Raw genomic sequence first — 17,075 nt, forward strand, 5'->3', positions numbered from 1 at the left:
GTGGTTTAGAATTCTGGGGGGTTTGGGTTCCGAAAATCAAAAAAATTTGGAGAAAAAATCTTCAAAATCCCGAAATTTTGGGGTTTGGGAATCCCAAATTTTGGGATTTTGGGGAAGAATTCCCAAATTTTTGGGGCTTGAAGTCCCAAATTTGAGCTTTCGGAGGGAAAATCCCCAAATTTGGGGTTTTTGGGGAAAAAATATCCCAATTTTTGAGGGTTTTTTGGGGAAAAATCCCCAATTTGGGGTTTTTTGGGAAAGAATTCCCAAATTTTTTGGGTCTGGAGGTCAAAAATTTGGGATTTTTTTTTGGAAAATCCCCAAATTTGGGGTTTTTTTAGGAAGACAATCTCCAAATTTGGGGTTTTTTTGGGGGAAAATCTGCAAAATTTGGGGGTTTTTGGGGAAAAATCTCCAAAATTTCGATTTTTTGGGACAAAATCCCCAAACTTTGGGTTTTTTTGGGGTAAAATCCCCAAAATTTGGATTTTTTTTTTTTGGGAAAAATCTCCCAAATTCGGATTTTTTTGGGGGAAAATCTCCAAGATTTGGGGTTTTTTGGGGGAAAATCTCCAAAATTTTGGGTTTTTTGGGGAAAAATCCCCAAAATTTGGATTATTTTTGGAAAATCCTGAAAATTTGGATTTTTTGGGGGGAAAATCTCCAAAATTTGGGTTTTTTGAGGTAAAATCTCCAAAATTTGGGGTTTTTTTGGGGGAAAATCTCCAAAATTTTGGGTTTTTTGGGGGAAAATCTCCAAAAATTGGGGTTTTTTGGGTTAAAATACCCAAAATTTGGGGGTTTTGGGGATAAAATCTCTAAAATTTGGGATTTCTTTTTGGGAAAATCTCCAAAATTTAGATTTTTGGGGGGAAAATCCCCAAACTTTGGGTTTTTTTGGGGGAAAATCCCCAAAATTTGGATTTTTTTTTTGGGAAAAATCTCCCAAATTCGGATTTTTTGGGGGGGAAATCTCCAAGATTTGGGGTTTTTGGGGTAAAATCCCCAAATTTTGGGGTTTTTTTGGGGGAAAATCTCCAAAATTTGGGTTTTTTTCAGGGAAAATCCCCAAAATTTGGGGGTTTTTGGGGTAAAAATCGCCAAAATTTGGGGTTTTTTGGGGTAAATTCCCCAAAATTTGGGTTTTTTGGGGTAAAATCTCCAAAATTTGGGTTTTTTTGTCTCACCTTTGCTCAGCTTTTTTGCACTTGAACTTCTTACCTGCAGAGAAAAAAGAGAATTGGAGAGAAAAATTTGGGAATTTTGGGGAATTTTGGAAGATTTGGGGGAATTTGGGGATTTTTTGGGGAAATTTGGGGGAATTTTTGGGAGAAATTTTGGGATTTTGGGGGAAAATTTGGGGAAAATTGGGGCATTTGGGGGAAATTTGGGGGAATTTTGGGGGAAATTTGGAGAAAATTTGGGGATTTTGGGGGAAATTTGGGGGTTTTAGGGGAAAATTGGGAAAATTTTTGGGGAAATTCGGGAGGTTTGTGGTGAAATTTAAGGAATTTTGGGGGAAATTTGAGGAAATTTAGGGGAAATTTGGGGAAATTTTGGGTGAAATTTGGGGGAATTTGGGGGAAATTTGGAGGAAATTGGGAAATTTGGGTAAATTCAGGGGAAATTTTGGTTAAATTTGGGAAAAATTTGAAGGATTTGGGGGAAATTTGGGCATTTTGGTGCAAATTTGGAGAAAATTTGGGGGAATTTGGGGGAAATTTGGAGGAAATTGGGGATTTTGGGGGAAATTTGGGGAAAATTTGTTGGAATTTTGTTGGATTTTGGGGGAATTTTGGGGGATTTTGGGGGATTTTGGGGATTTTTGGTGAATTTTTGGGAGTTTTGGTGGGAATTTTGTGGGAATTTTTGGAAAGTTTCTGAGGAAATTTTGGGAGATTTGGATGAATTTTTTGGAATTTTTGGGAATTTGGGAGAATTTTTGGGGAATTTTGGGATTTTGGGGGAATTTTGGGGAATTTTGGAGCTTTTAAGGGAGAATTTGGGGAATTTTGGGATTTTTTAGGTTTCTGGATGATATTTTGGGGATTTTTGGGGATTATTTGGAGTCAGAAATTTTGGGATTTTTGGGGATTTTTGGGATTTGGGAATATTTTTAGGTCTCAGGGACATTTTTGGCATCAGAAATTTTGGGATTTTTTGGGGATTTTTGGGATATTTTGGTTCCTAAGAAGGTTTTGGGATCAGAAATTTTGGGATTTGGGGATTTTTTTTGGCATTCTGGGATTTTTTGGGCTCTCAGGGTCATTTCTGAGATCAGGAAATTTGGGAATTTTGGGATTTTTGGGGTTTCTGGATGATATTTTGGGGTTTGGGATTTTTTTGGGGATTAGAATTTTGGGAATTTTGGGGTTTTTTGGGATTTTTTTGGGTCCTGGGAAGTTTTTAGGGTCAGAAATTTTGGGATTTTTTGGGGATTTTTGGGATTTTTTTGGGTCCTAAGAAGGTTTTGGGATCAGAAATTTTGGGATTTTTGGGGATTTTTGGGATTTGGGGATTTTTTGGGCTCTCAGGGTCATTTCTGGGGTCAGGAAATTTGGGAATTTTGGGATTTTTGGGGTTTCTGGATAATATTTTGGGGTTTGGGATTTTTTTGGGGCTTAGATTTTGGGAATTTTGGGGTTTTTTGGGATTTTTTGGGTCCTGGGAGTTTTTAGGGTCAGATTTTGGGATTTTTTGGGGATTTTTGGGATTTTTTTGGATGAAGGTTTTGGGATCAGAAATTTTGGGATTTTTGGGGATTTTTGGGATTTTGGGATTTTTTGGCTCTCAGGGTCATTTCTGGGCTCAGGAATTTGGGAATTTTGGGATTTTTGGGGTTTCTGGATGATATTTTGGGATTTGGGATTTTTTGGGATAAATTTTGGAATTTTTTGGGGATTTTTGGGATGATTTTTTGGGTTGATTTTGGGATAATTTTGGGATTTTGGGGGATTTTTGGGATTTGGGAATATTTTTGGGTCTCAGGGACATTTCTGAGATCAGGAAATTTGGGAATTTTGGGATTTTTGGGGTTTCTGGATGATATTTTGGGGTTTGGGATTTTTTTGGGGATTAGAATTTTGGGGATTTTTGGGATTTTTTTGGATTTTGGGGTCAAATTTTGGGAATTTTGGGGATTTTTGGGGTGATTTTTTGGGCTCTCAGGGTCATTTCTGGGGTCAGGAAATTTGGGATTTTTGGGATTTTTTGGGGATTTTTTAGGTTTCTGGATGATATTTTGGGATTTGGGATTTTTTTGGGTCAGAAATTTTGGGATTTTTTGGGGATTTTTTGGGATTTTTTTGGGTCATTTTTGGGTCAGGTTTGGGATTTTGGGGTTTTTTGTGGATTTTTTGGTGATTTTTGTGGGATTTTTTGGTGATTTTTGGGGTTTTTTGGTTTCGGGATTTTTCCAGGATCACCAGGAGGATCTCGAGGTCATTTCTGAGATCAGGAATTTTGGGAATTTTGGGATTTTTTTGGATTTTTGGGGTTTCTGGATGATATTTTGGGATTTGGGATTTTTTGGGATCAGAAATTTTGGAATTTTTTGGGGATTTTTCGGATTTTTTTGGGTCCTAAGAAGGTTTTGGGATCAGAAATTTTGGGATTTTGGGGGATTTTTGGGATTTGGGAATATTTTTGGGTCTCAGGGACATTTTTGGGATCAGAAATTTTGGGATTTTTTGGGGATTTTTTGGGATTTGGAGATTTTTTGGGCTCTCAGGGTTATTTCTGGGGTCAGGAATTTTGGGATTTTTTGGGATTTTTGGGGTTTGTAGATGATATTTTGGGATTTGGGGGGTTTTTTTGGGCCAGGAATTTTGGGATTTTTTGGGATTTTTTGGGGATTTTTGTGGATTTTTGGGTTTTTTGGGGGATTTTTTGGGATTTTTGGGGTTTTTTGGTTTCAGGATTTTTCCAGGATCACCAGGAGGATCTCCAGGTCATTTCTGGGCTCAGGAATTTTGGGATTTTTTGGGATTTTTTGGGATTTTTGGGATTTCTAGATGATATTTTGGTATTGGGGATTTTTTTTAGGTCAGGAAATTTGGGATTTTTGGGGATTTTTTGGGGATTTTTGTTGATTTTTGGGATTTTTTGGTTTCGGGATTTTTCCAGGATCACCAGGAGGATCTCGAGGTCATTTCTGGGCTCAGGAAATTTGGGATTTTTTGGGATTTTTTTGGGATTTTTTGGGATTTTTTTTGGATTTTTTGGGATTTTTGGGGCTTCTGGATGATATTTTGGGATTTGGGATTTTTTTGGGTCAGAAATTTTGGGATTTTTTGGGGATTTTTTGGGATTTTTTTGGGTCCTGGGAAGTTTTTAGGGTTCAGGAATTTGGGGATTTTGGGTTTTTTTGTGGATTTTTGGGGTTTTTTGGGGGATTTTTTTGGATTTTTGGGGTTTTTTGGTTTCAGGATTTTTCCAGGATCACCAGGAGGATCTCGAGGTCATTTCTGGGCTCAGGAATTTGGGGATTTTTGGGGATTTTTTGGGGATTTTTGGACTCACTGAGGGCGATGAGAACTCCGAGAACGAACATGACGATGCTGAGGATCAACCCAGCCAGCCGCAGAGACTCGTAATCTGGGAGCCCCAAAAACACCCCAAATCACCCCAAAATCACCTCGGGACCCCAAAAAATGAACTCCCCGACCCCAAAAACCCCCGGGGAGGAAAAATCCCAAAAAAATGAACCCAAAATGAGGAAAAAAAACCCCAAAAATAAGTAAAAATGACCAAAAAAGGACAAAAAATTCACAAAATTGACCCAAAATGACCCAAAAAACCCCCGAAATTGGACAAAAAACCCCAAAAAATGAACTTCCCGACCCCAAAAATCCCCAAAAAATTGACCCAAAATGAACCCAAAGTGAGAAAAAACCCAAAAAAATAACTAAAAATCAACAAAAATGACACAAAATTAACAGAAAATTCCCAAAATTGACCCAAAATGACCCAAAACCCCAGAATGAACTGAAGCCCAAAAAATGAACTTGTGACCCCAAAAACCCCCCAGGGAGAAAAATCCAAAAATGAACCCAAAATGAGGAAAAAACCACAAAAAATTAAAATTAAATCAACAAAAAATGACAAAAATTAACAAAAATTGACCAAAATGACCCAAACCCAAAATGAAACTGAAACCCCAAAAATGAACTAAAAATGAACCCAAAATGAGAAAAAACCCAAAAATAACTAAAAATCAACAAAAATGACAAAATTAACAGATTCAAAATTGACCCAAAATGAAAAACCCAGAATGAAACTGAAACCCCAAAATGAACTCAGGACCCCAAAAACCCCCAGGAGACAAAATCCCAAAAAATGAACCCAAAATGAGGAAAAAAACCCAAAAAATTTCAGAGAAAATCGACAAAAAATTAATTGAAATGTAACCAAAAAAGCCCAAAAATGACCCAAAAATGGCCCCGAATGAAACTGAAACCCCAAAAAATGAACTCAGCGACCCCCAAAAAACCCCAAAAATGAACCCAAAATGAGAAAAAACCCAAAAAAATAACTAAAAATCAACAAAAAATGACACAATATTAACAGAAAATTCCCAAAATTGACCCAAAATGACCCAAAAAACCCCAGAATGAAACTGAAACCCCAAAAAATGAACTCTGTGACCCCAAAAACCCCCAGGAGACAAAATCCCAAAAAATGAACCCAAAATGAGGAGAAAAACCCAAAAAATTAAAATTAAATTAACAAAAAATGACAACAAATTAACAAAAATTGACCCAAAATGACCCAAAAAACCCCAAAATGAATCTGAAACCCCAAAAAATGAACTCTGTGACCCCAAAAACCCCCAGGGAGGAAAAATCCCAAAAATGAACCCAAAATGAGGAAAAAAACCCCAAAAATTTCAAAGAAAATTAACCAAAAACTAATTGAAATGTAACCAAAAAAGCCCAAAAATGACCCAAAAATGGCCCCGAATGAAACTGAAACCCCAAAAAATGAACTCAGCGACCCCCAAAAAACCCCAAAAATGAACCCAAAATGAGAAAAAACCCAAAAAAATAACTAAAAATCAACAAAAAATGACACAATATTAACAGAAAATTCCCAAAATTGACCCAAAATGACCCAAAAAACCCCAGAATGAAACTGAAACCCCAAAAAATGAACTCTGTGACCCCAAAAACCCCCAGGGAGCCAAAAATCCCCAAAAATGAACCCAAAAGGAGGAAAAAAAACCCAAAAAATTAAAATTAAATCAACAAAAAATGACAACAAATTAACAAAAATTGACCCAAAATGACCGAAAAAACCCCAAAATTAAACTGAAATCCCAAAAAATGAACTCTGTGAACCCAAAAACCCCCAAAGCCAAAATCCTAAAAAATGAACCCAAAAGGAGGAAAAAAACAAACAAAAAAACCCTAAAAATCAACAAAAAAATGACAAAAAATTAACAAAAAAAGTAACAAAAATTGACCCAAAATGACCCAAAAAACCCCAGAATGAAACTGAAACCCCAAAAAATGAACTTCTCAACCCCAAAAACCCCCAGGAGACAAAATCCCAAAAAATGAACCCAAAATGAGGAAAAAAACCCAAAAAATTAAAATTAAATCAACAAAAAATGACAAAAAATTAACAAAAATTGACCCAAAATGACCCAAAAAACCCCAAAATGACCCAAAAAACCCCAAAAAATGAACTCTGTGACCCCAAAAACCCCCAGAAAACAAAATCCTAAAAAATAAACCCAAAATGAGGAGAAAAGCCAAAAAAATAACAAAAAAAATCAACAAAAAAAGACAAAAAATTAACAAATATTGACCCAAAATCCCCAAAATTGAACCCAAAATGAGAAAAAAAACCCAAAAAAATTCCTGAAATCCCCTCAAATTCCCAACATTCCCCCAAATTGCCAATAAAACCCAAAAATTCTCACAAATTTCCCCCAAAAAATTGCAAATTTCCCCCAAAATCCCCAAATCCTCTGAAATTCCCTCAAAATTTCCCCAAAATTCCCCCAAAATCCCCAAAAATCCCCAAATTTTCCCCAAAATTTTCCTAATTTCCCCAAATTTCCCTAAATTTCCCCAAAAATTCCCCCAAAATCCCCCAAAATTCCCCCAAAATTCCCCAAATTCCAAAATTTCCCCAAATTTCCCTCAAAATTCCCAAATTTCTCCCCAAATTTCAAAAAAAATTCTCACAAATTTCCCCAAATTTCCCCCAAATTTCCCCAAATCCTCTGAAATTCCCTCAAAATTCCCCAAAAAACCCCAAAATTCCCTCAAAATTCCACCAAATTTCTCAAATTTCCCCCAAATTTCCCAAAAAATTCCCTCAAAATCCCCAAATTTCCACCAAATTCCCTTCAAATTCCCCAATTTCCCCAAATCCTCCAAAATTCCCTCAAAATTCCCCAAATTCCAAAATTTCCCCCAAATTTCCCCAAAATTACCTCAAAATTTCCCCAAAAATTTCCCCAAAATTTCCCCAAAATTCCCTCAAAATCCCCAAATTTCCCTCAAAATCCCAAAAAATTCCCTGAATTTCCCCAAAATTCCCCCAAAATTCCCAAATTTCTCCCAAATTTCCCTCCAAATCCCCAAAATTCCCCAAATCTTCCCAAAATGCCCCAAAATCACCCAAATTTCCCCAAATTTCCCCCAAATTCCCTCAAAATTCCCCCAAAATTCCCAAAATTCCCCAAAATTTCCCTCAGAATTCCCCAAATTCCCCAATTTGCCCAAAATTTCCCCAAATTCCCCCAAATCCTCCCAAATTTTCCCCAATTTCCCCAAAATTCCTCCCAAAATTCCCCAAAATTCCTCCCAAAATTCCCCAAAATTCCCAAATTTTCCCCCAAAACTCACCGTAGTTGAAAGGCTCCTTGGCTCTCACAGCCTCTGCAACGAAATTTGGGGATTTTGGGAAAATTTGGGAGAATTTTGGGGACAATTGGAGGAAATTTGGGGGAAAAACTCTGAGATTTGGGGATTTTGGGAATTTGGGATTTAGGGGAATTCTGGGAATTTTGGGAATTTGGGGAATTTTAGGGGATTTGAGGGAATTTTGGGAAAAAATTTGGGAATTTTGGGGAATTTGGGGGAGAAAATTGGTAATTTTGGGGAATTTTGAGGGAATTTTGGGGAAATTTTGGGGGAAATTTTGGAATTTGGGGAATTTTGGAATTTGGGGAATTTTGAATTTGGTGATTTTGGGTGAAAATTGGGGGAAATTTTGAGGGAAATTTGGGGGAATTTGAGGGGATTTTGGGGAAAATTTGGGGAGAAAATTGTGAATTTTGGAATTTGAGGAATTTTGAGGGAATTTAGAGGGAAATTTGAGTAAAATTTGGGGAGAAATTTGGGAATTTTGGGGAATTTTGGAATTTGGGGAATTTTGAGGGAATTTTGGGGATTTTTTGGGGGAATTTTGGGGAATTTTGGGAGAAATTTGGGAATTTTGGGGGAAATTTGGGAATTTTGGGGGAAATTTGGGGAAATTTTTGGGAGAAATTTGGGAAATTTTGAGGGAATTTCAGAGGATTTCGGGAAATTTTTGGGATTTTGGGGGAAATTTATGATTTTTTGGGGAAAATTTGTGGGAATTTTGGGGATTTTTTTGGCAATTTGGGGGAATGTTGGGAATTTGGGGGAATTGGGAGAATTTTGGGGATAATTTGGGGAATTTCAGGGGAATTGGGAGAATTTTGGGGAAATTTTGGGGGAAATTTTGGGAAATTGGAAAATTTGGGGAATTTTTTGTGAGTTTTGAGTTAATTTTTTTGGGTTTTTTCTCATTTTGGGTTCAATTTTGGGGATTTTGGGATTTTTGAGTTCATTTTTTTGGGGTTTCAGTTTCATTCTGGGAAATTTGGGAATTTGGGGGAAATTCGGGAATTTGGGACTTTTTGGAAATTTGGGATTTGGGGATTTAAGGAATTCAGGATTTTGGGGAATTTTGGGAATTTTTGGGGTTTCAGGAATCTGGAAATTCAGGAATAATTCACAAGGATTATTCAACACCCTGAAAATCACCCCAAATCCCCCAAATTTCCCCAAAAAAAATCCCCAAAATTCCCTCAAAATTCCCCAAATTCCAAAATTTCCCCCAAGTTTCCCTCAAAATCCTGAATTTTCCCCCAAATCCTCCAAATTTCCCTCAAAATTTCCCCCAAATTTCCCCCAAAATTCCCCAATTTCCCCCAAAATTCCCAAATTTCTCCCCAAATTTCCCCAAAATTCCCTCTTTCCCCAAAATTCCCCAAATTCCCCAAAATTTCTCCCCAAATTTCCCCCAAATTTCCCCAAATCCTCCCAAATTTCCCTCAAAATTTCCCCCAAATTCCCCCAAATTCCCAAATTTCTCCCAAAATTCTCAAATTCCCAAAATTCCAAAATTTCTCCCCAAATTTTCCCAAAATCCCTTCAAATTTCCCCAAAATTCCCTCAAAATTCCAAAATTTCTCCCCAAATTTCCCCAAAATTCCAAAATTTCTCCCAAAATTTCCCCAAAATTCCCAAATTTCTCCCCAAATTTTCCCCCAAAATCCCCAAATTCCCCCAAATTTCCCTCAAAATTCCCAAATAATTCCCAAATTTCCCTCAAAATTCCCCCAAAATTTCCCCCAAATTCCCTCAAAATTCCCAAATTTTTCCCCAAATCCTCCCAAAGTTCCCCAAATTTTCCCCAATTCCCCTAAAATTTCCCCCAAATTTCCCTCAAAATTCCCAAATTTCCCCCAAAATTCCCTCTAAATTCCCAAAGTTGCCCCAAATTTCCCCCAAAATTCCCTCAAATTCCCCCAAAATTCCCCTGAAATTCCCCGAATTCCAAACTTTCCCCAAAATTCCCCCAAAATTCCCAAATTTCCCCCAAATTCCCCCAAATCCCCCAATCTGTGCCCACAGCACCCCATAACCACCCCAAATTCCCCATTTCCCCAAAAACCCCCAGATTTCCCCCAAGTTCTGCCAAAATCCCCCAAATTTGCACCCCACAGACCCCACAGACCCTATAGACCCTATAGACACCCCACAGACCCCATAGCACCCCATAACCCCACAGATCCTACAGACCCCATAGACTCCATAGAACCCTACAGACCCCACAGACCCCATAACCCCACAGACCCCACAGACCCCATAACCCCACAGATCCCACAGATCCTACAGACCCCATAGACCCCACAGCACCCCATAGCACCCCATAACCCCACAGACCCAATAGACCCTATAGATACCCCACAGACCCTATAGATACCCCACAGACCCCACAGACCCCATAAACCCCATAACCCCACAGACCCCACAGACCCCATAAACCCCACAGACCCATCAGCACCCCACAGACCCCACAGATCCTACAGACCCTATAGACCTCACAGCACCCCATAAACCCCATAACCCCACAGACCCCATAGACCCCATAGATACCCCACAGACCCTACAGACCCCATAGACCCTATAGACCCTATAGACCCCACAGACCCCATAGACCCCATAGCTCCCCACAGACCCCATAGCACCCCATAACCCCACAGATCCTACAGACCCCATAGACTCCATAGAACCCTATAGACCCCACAGACCCTATAGATACCCCATTGACCCCACAGACCCCACAGACCCCACAGACCCCATAGACCCCACAGCACCCCATAAACCCCATAACCCCACAGACCCTATAGACCCTATAGATACCCCATAGATCCCACAGACCCCACAGACCCTATAGATACCCCACAGACCCCACAGACCCTATAGACCCCACAGACCCCATAAACCCCACAGACCCCACAACCCCACAGACCCCACAGACCCTATAGATACCCCACAGACCCTATAGATACCCCACAGACCCCACAGATCCTACAGACCCTATAGACCCCATAGCACCCCATAACCCCACAGACCCCAGACACCCCACAGACCCTATAGACCCCATAGACCCTATAGATACCCCACAGACCCCACAGCACCCCACAGACCCCATAGCACCCCACAGCACCCCATAGACCCCATAGCACCCACCCTGCAGCACCCATAGACCCCGTAGCACCCCACAGCACCCCATAGACCCCATAGCACCCACCCTGCAGCACCCATAGACCCCATAGCACCCCACAGCACCCCATAGCACCCCACAGCACCCACCTGTAGCACCCAGAACCCCATAGCACCCAGCTGTGCCCCCACAACCCCACAGCACCCACCTGTATCGCCCCACAGCACCCTCAGCACCCATCCTGAAACCCTCCGGCACCACCCAGAGTCCCTGCAGAGCTCACCCTGCACCCCACAGCACCCCACAGCACCCCATAGCACCCCACAGCACCCCACAGCACCCCATAGCACCCCACAGCACCCCAAAGACCCCATAGCACCCCATAGCACCCTATAGACCCCATAGCACCCTATAGACCCCATAGCACCCCATAGAACCCCACAGCACCCTATAGAACCGCATAGAACCCCATAGCACCCCATTGACCCCATAGCACCCCACAGCACCCCACAACACCCCATAGCACCCCATGGAACCCCACAGCACCCATCCTGCAGCACCCAGAGCCCTGCAGAGCTCACCCTGCACCCCACAGCACCCCACAGCACCCCACAGCACCCCACAGCACCCTATAGACCCCATAGACCCCATAGCACCCTATAGCACCCCATAGCACCCTATAGCACCCCATAGCACCCTATAGACCCCATAGACCCATAGCACCCCATAGCACCCACCCTGCAGCACCCAGGACCACCCAGCACCCACCCGGGACCCACAGCACCCCATAGCACCCCATAGACCCCACAGCACCCACCCGTGTCACCCCACAGCACCCACAGCACCCACCCTGCAGCACCCAGCACCCCTGCAGCACCCAGCTGTGCCCCTATAACCCCCCTGCACCCAGCCGGGACCCCCAGCACCCACCCAGAACTCACAGCACCCACAGCACCCCACAGCACCCACCCTGCACCCCATAAACCCCACAGCACCCCACAGCACCCATGGTGCACCCCATAAACCCCACAGCAGCCCACAGCACCCACCCTGCACCCCACAGACCCCACAGCACCCATCCTGCAGCACCCAGAGCCCCTCAGCACCCACCCGAGCCCCTAAAATCCCCCAGCACCCACCCGGGTCTGCTCAGCACCCACCCGTGTCACCCCATAGCACCCATAGCACCCCATAGCACCCCATAGACCCCATAGCACCCCATAGCACCCATAGCACCCCATAGCACCCTGCAGAACCCTGCCGTGCCCCTAGAACCCCCCAGAGCCCACCCAGCACCCAGCCGGCAGCGCTCAGCACCCATCCTGCCCCACCCGGATCACCCCCAGAGGCACCCTGCAGCACCCGGAACCTCTGCAGAGCCCACCCTGCGCCCCATAGCACCCATTCTGCACCCTGTAAACCCCATAGCACCCCACAGCACCCATTCTGCACCCCGTAAACCCCATAGCGCCCATTCTGCACCCCATAAACCCCATAGCACCCCATAGCACCCATTCTGCACCCCATAAACCCCACAGCACCCATGGTGCACCCCATAAACCCCACAGCACCCCATAGCGCCCATTCTGCACCCCACAGCACCCCACAGCACCCACCCTGCACCCCATAAACCCCACAGCACCCAGAGCCTCTGCAGAGCCCACCCAGAACCCACCCGGCAGCCATCAGCACCCATCCTGCACCCCTCAGCACCCCTGCAACCCTTCAGCACCCATCCTGCAACCCCTCAGCACCCCTGCAACCCTTCAGCACCCATCCTGCAACCCCTCAGCACCCCTGCAACCCCTCAGCACCCATCCTGCACCCCTCAGCACCCCTGCAACCCCTCAGCACCCATCCTGCACCCCACAGCACCCACCTGTATCGCCCCACAGCACCCTCAGCACCCATCCTGAAACCCTCCGGCACCACCCAGAGTCCCTGCAGCACCCAGAGCCCTGCAGAGCTCACCCTGCACCCCACAGCACCCCATAGACCCCACAGCACCCATCCGGAACTACACAGCACCCCACAGCACCCCACAGCACCCCATAGACCCCATAGCACCCCATAGCACCCCATAGCACCCTATAGAACCCCATAGCACCCCACAGCACCCCATAGACCCCATAGCACCCCATAGCACCCCATAGCACCCTATAGAACCCCATAGCACCCCACAGCACCCCATAGAACCCCATAGACCCCATAGCACCCCATAGCACCCATCCTGCAGCACCCAGGGCCCTGCAGGACCCACCCGGAACCCACAGCACCCCATAGATCCCATAGCACCCCATAGAACCCCACAGCACCCATCCTGCAGGACCCAGAGCCCTGCAGAGCTCACTCTGCACCCCATAGACCCCACAGCACCCCATAGAACCCCATAGCACCCCATAGACCCCATAGCACCCCACAGCACCCCATAGAACCCCACAGCACCCCATAGAACCCCACAGCACCTGCCATAGCACCCCAGCACCCCACAGCACCCCATAGACCCCATAGCACCCACAGCACCCATAGACCCCATAGATCCCATAGCACCCCACAGCACCCCATAGCACCCCACAGCACCCACAGCACCCATAGACCCACAGCACCCCACAGCACCCATAGCACCCCTGCACCCCATAGATCACACAGCACCCCATAGCACCCACCCTGCACCCATAGCACCCCTACAGCACCCCATAGCACCCCACAGCACCCACAGCACCCCATAGACCCCATAGACCCCACAGCACCCCATAGAACCCCACAGCACCCACCCGGGACCCACAGCACCCAAATCCCCGCGGCAGCACCCACCGGGTGTCACCCAGAGCCCTGCAGAGCCCAAACAGCACCCCACAGCACCCACCCGGGACCCACAGCACCCACCCAGGGCTCCTCAGCACCCACCCAGGGCTCCTCAGCACCCACCCGGGACCCACAGCACCCACCGGGTGTCACCCAGAGCCCTGCAGAGCCCAAACAGCACCCACAGCACCCACCCGGGGCTACTCAGCACCCACCCGGGGCTACTCAGCACCCATCCGGGGCTACTCAACACCCACCCGGGACCACTCAGCACCCACCCGGGGCTACTCAGCACCCAGCCGGGGCCACCCAGCACCCACCCGGGACCCACAGCACCTCTGCAGAACCCAAACAGCACCCACCCGGGACCACCCAGCACCCACCCGGGGCTGCTCAGCACCCACCCGGGACCCACAGCACCCACCCGGGGCTGCTCAGCACCCACCCGGGGCTGCTCAGCACCCACCCGGGGCTACTCAGCACCCACCCGGGACCACCCAGCACCCACCCGGGACCACCCAGCACCCACCCGGGACCACCCAGCGCCCAGCGTGCTGCACCTGCATCACCCCACAGCACCCCATAGCGCCCACCCTGCAGCACCCAGAGCCCTGCAGAGCCCACCCGGGACCCACAGCACCCATCCTGCACCCCTAAAACCCACCCGGGACCCCCAAAACCCACCTGTGCCACCCCATAGCACCCCAAAAACCCACCCGGGACACCTAAAATCCCCCAAAACCCACCTGTGCCACCCTATAGCACCCCAAAAACCCACCCAGGACACCTAAAATCCCCCAAAACCCACCTGTGCCACCCCACAGCACCCCAAAAACCCACCCGGGACACCTAAAATCCCCCAAAACCCACCTGTGCCACCCTATAGCACCCCAAAAACCCACCCAGGACACCTAAAATCCCCCAAAACCCACCTGTGCCACCCCACAGCACCCACCCAGGACACCTAAAATCCCCCAAAATCACCCCAAAACCACCCAAAACCCACCTGTGCCACCCTATAGCACCCTCTGCACCCAAATCCTGCAGCACCCAGAACCTCTGCAGAGCCCACGTGTTCCCCGAGAATCCCCAAAAACCCACCTGGGACACCCCACAGCACCCCAAAAACCCACCCTGGACACCTAAAACCCACCTGTGCCACCCCACAGCACCCCAAAAACCCACCCTGGACACCTAAAACCCACCTGTGCCACCCCACAGCACCCCAAAAACCCACCTAGGATCCCTAAAATCACCCAAAACCCACCCGAAATCCCCCAAAACCCACCTGGGCCACCCTACAGCACCCCAAAAACCCACCCAGGACACCTAAAATCCCCCAAAACCCAACCGAAATCACCCAAAACCCACCTGTGCCACCCCACAGCACCCCCAAAACCCACCTAGGATCCCTAAAATCACCCAAAATCACCCCAAAACCACCCAAAACCCACCTGTGCCACCCTATAGCACCCTCTGCACCCATCGGGAACCTCTGCAGAACCACCCAGCGCCCCAAAAACCCACCCTGCACCCCAAAAATCCCCCAAAATCCGCCTGTGCCACCCTATAGCACCCTCTGCACCCATCAGGAACCTCTGCAGAACCACCCAGCGCCACAAAAACCCACCCTGCACCCCAAAAATCCCCCAAAAATCCGCCCAAAATCACCCAAAATCCCCCAAAATCCGCCCAGAACCCACCCAAAATCATCCAAAAATCACCCAAAATCCCCCAAAATCCCCCAGCACCCACCTGTGCCACCCTACAGCACCCTCTGCACCCATCGGGAACCTCTGCAGAACCACCCAGCGCCCCAAAAATCACCCAAAATCTCCCAAAAAATCCCCCAAAATCCCGCACCTCCCATGGCCGGTTCGGTCGGCGTGGCCATGGCGGCTCGGTCCGGTCCGGTTCGGCTCGGTCCGGTTCGGTCCGGTTCGGCTCTTTTCGGAGATTTTCCGATGATTTTTGGGTAATTTTTTGGTGATTTTCGGGAATTTTTCGGGATTTTTCGGTTGGGTTCGGTTCGGTTCGGCTCCTCCCGGCGGCTCGGGAGGCTTCGGAACCTCTCGGGGATTTTCGGAGATTTTCGGCTTTTCTCGGCTGCGGCCGCGGCGCTGCGGCAGAGGGGCGGGGCTAGCGGAGGCCACGCCCACTGGGTGGGGCTTGGCGGGAAAATGGGGCAAAAATGGGCCAAAAATGGCCGAAAATCATCCAAAAAATTGGGCCAAAAATGCCCAAAAATGGGCAAAGATGACCAAAAATGGGCAAAAAATGGGCAGAAATGGACAAAAATGGCAAAAAATGGGCAAAAAGTGGCAGAAAAATGACCCGAAAATGGGCAAAAATGGCAAAAAAGGCACAAAAATGGGCAAAAATGGCAAAAAATGGCACAAAATGACCCAAAAATGAGCAAAAATGGGCAAAAATGACCCGAAATGGCCAAATATGGGCCAAAAATGACACGAAATGGCCAAAAATGGGCCAAAAGTGGACGAAAATGGCCCCAAAAATGGGCAAAAATGACTCAAAAATGGGCCAAAAATGGGCAAAAATGACCCGAAAATGGCCAAAAATGGCCAAAAATGGCAAAAAATGGGCAAAAAGTGGCAGAAAAATGACCCGAAAATGGGCAAAAATGGCAAAAAAGGCACAAAAAATGGGCAAAAATGGCAAAAAATGGGCCAAAATAGGCAAAAATTGGCCAAATATGGGCAAATATGGGCAAAAATGGCACCAAAATGGGCAAAAATCACCAAAAAGACCAAAAAATGGCCCCAAAATGAGCAAAAATGGGCAAAAAATGACCAAAAATGGCCAAAAATGGCACAAAAATGGCACAAAAATGGCACAAAAATGGCGCAAAAATGGGCAAAAATGGACAAAAATGGCCAAAAATGGCCCAAAAAAGGCCGAAAATGGGCAAAAATGGGCAAAAAATGACCAAAAATGGCCAAAAATGGCCAAAAATGGCACAAAAATGGCACAAAAATGGCACAAAAATGGACAAAAACAAGCAAAAATGGCACAAAAATGGGCTGAAATGACCCAAAATGGCCAAAAATGGCCCAAAAAAGGCCGAAAATGGGCAGAAATGGGCCAAAAATGGTCCAAAATGGCACAAAAATGGGCAAAAGTGGATCAACATGGGCAAAAACGACCCGAAAATCGCCCAAAAATGGCACAAAAATGGCGCAAAACTGACCAAAAATGGCCCAAAATGACCCGAAAATGGCAAAAAATGGACAAAAATAGTCCTAACTGGGCAAAAA

General features: G+C 46.0%; 1 long non-coding RNA gene across 1 annotated transcript; it reads right to left on the reverse strand.

The window, feature by feature from the left end:
- Positions 1 to 1,175: 1,175 nt before the first annotated feature.
- Positions 1,176 to 15,941, reverse strand: LOC146423565 (uncharacterized). The gene is made up of 4 exons (XR_014847510.1): positions 15,664 to 15,941; positions 7,860 to 7,892; positions 4,522 to 4,596; positions 1,176 to 1,221 (listed from the first exon to the last, which is right to left on the reverse strand). It is a non-coding gene; the product is annotated as an uncharacterized LOC146423565 (long non-coding RNA).
- Between the last annotated feature and the right edge of the window lie 1,134 nt (positions 15,942 to 17,075).

Source organism: Lichenostomus cassidix, unplaced genomic scaffold, assembly GCF_008360975.1.
Source record: "Lichenostomus cassidix isolate B80296 unplaced genomic scaffold, HeHo_3.0 HiC_scaffold_37, whole genome shotgun sequence".
NCBI lineage: Eukaryota > Metazoa > Chordata > Aves > Passeriformes > Meliphagidae > Lichenostomus > Lichenostomus cassidix.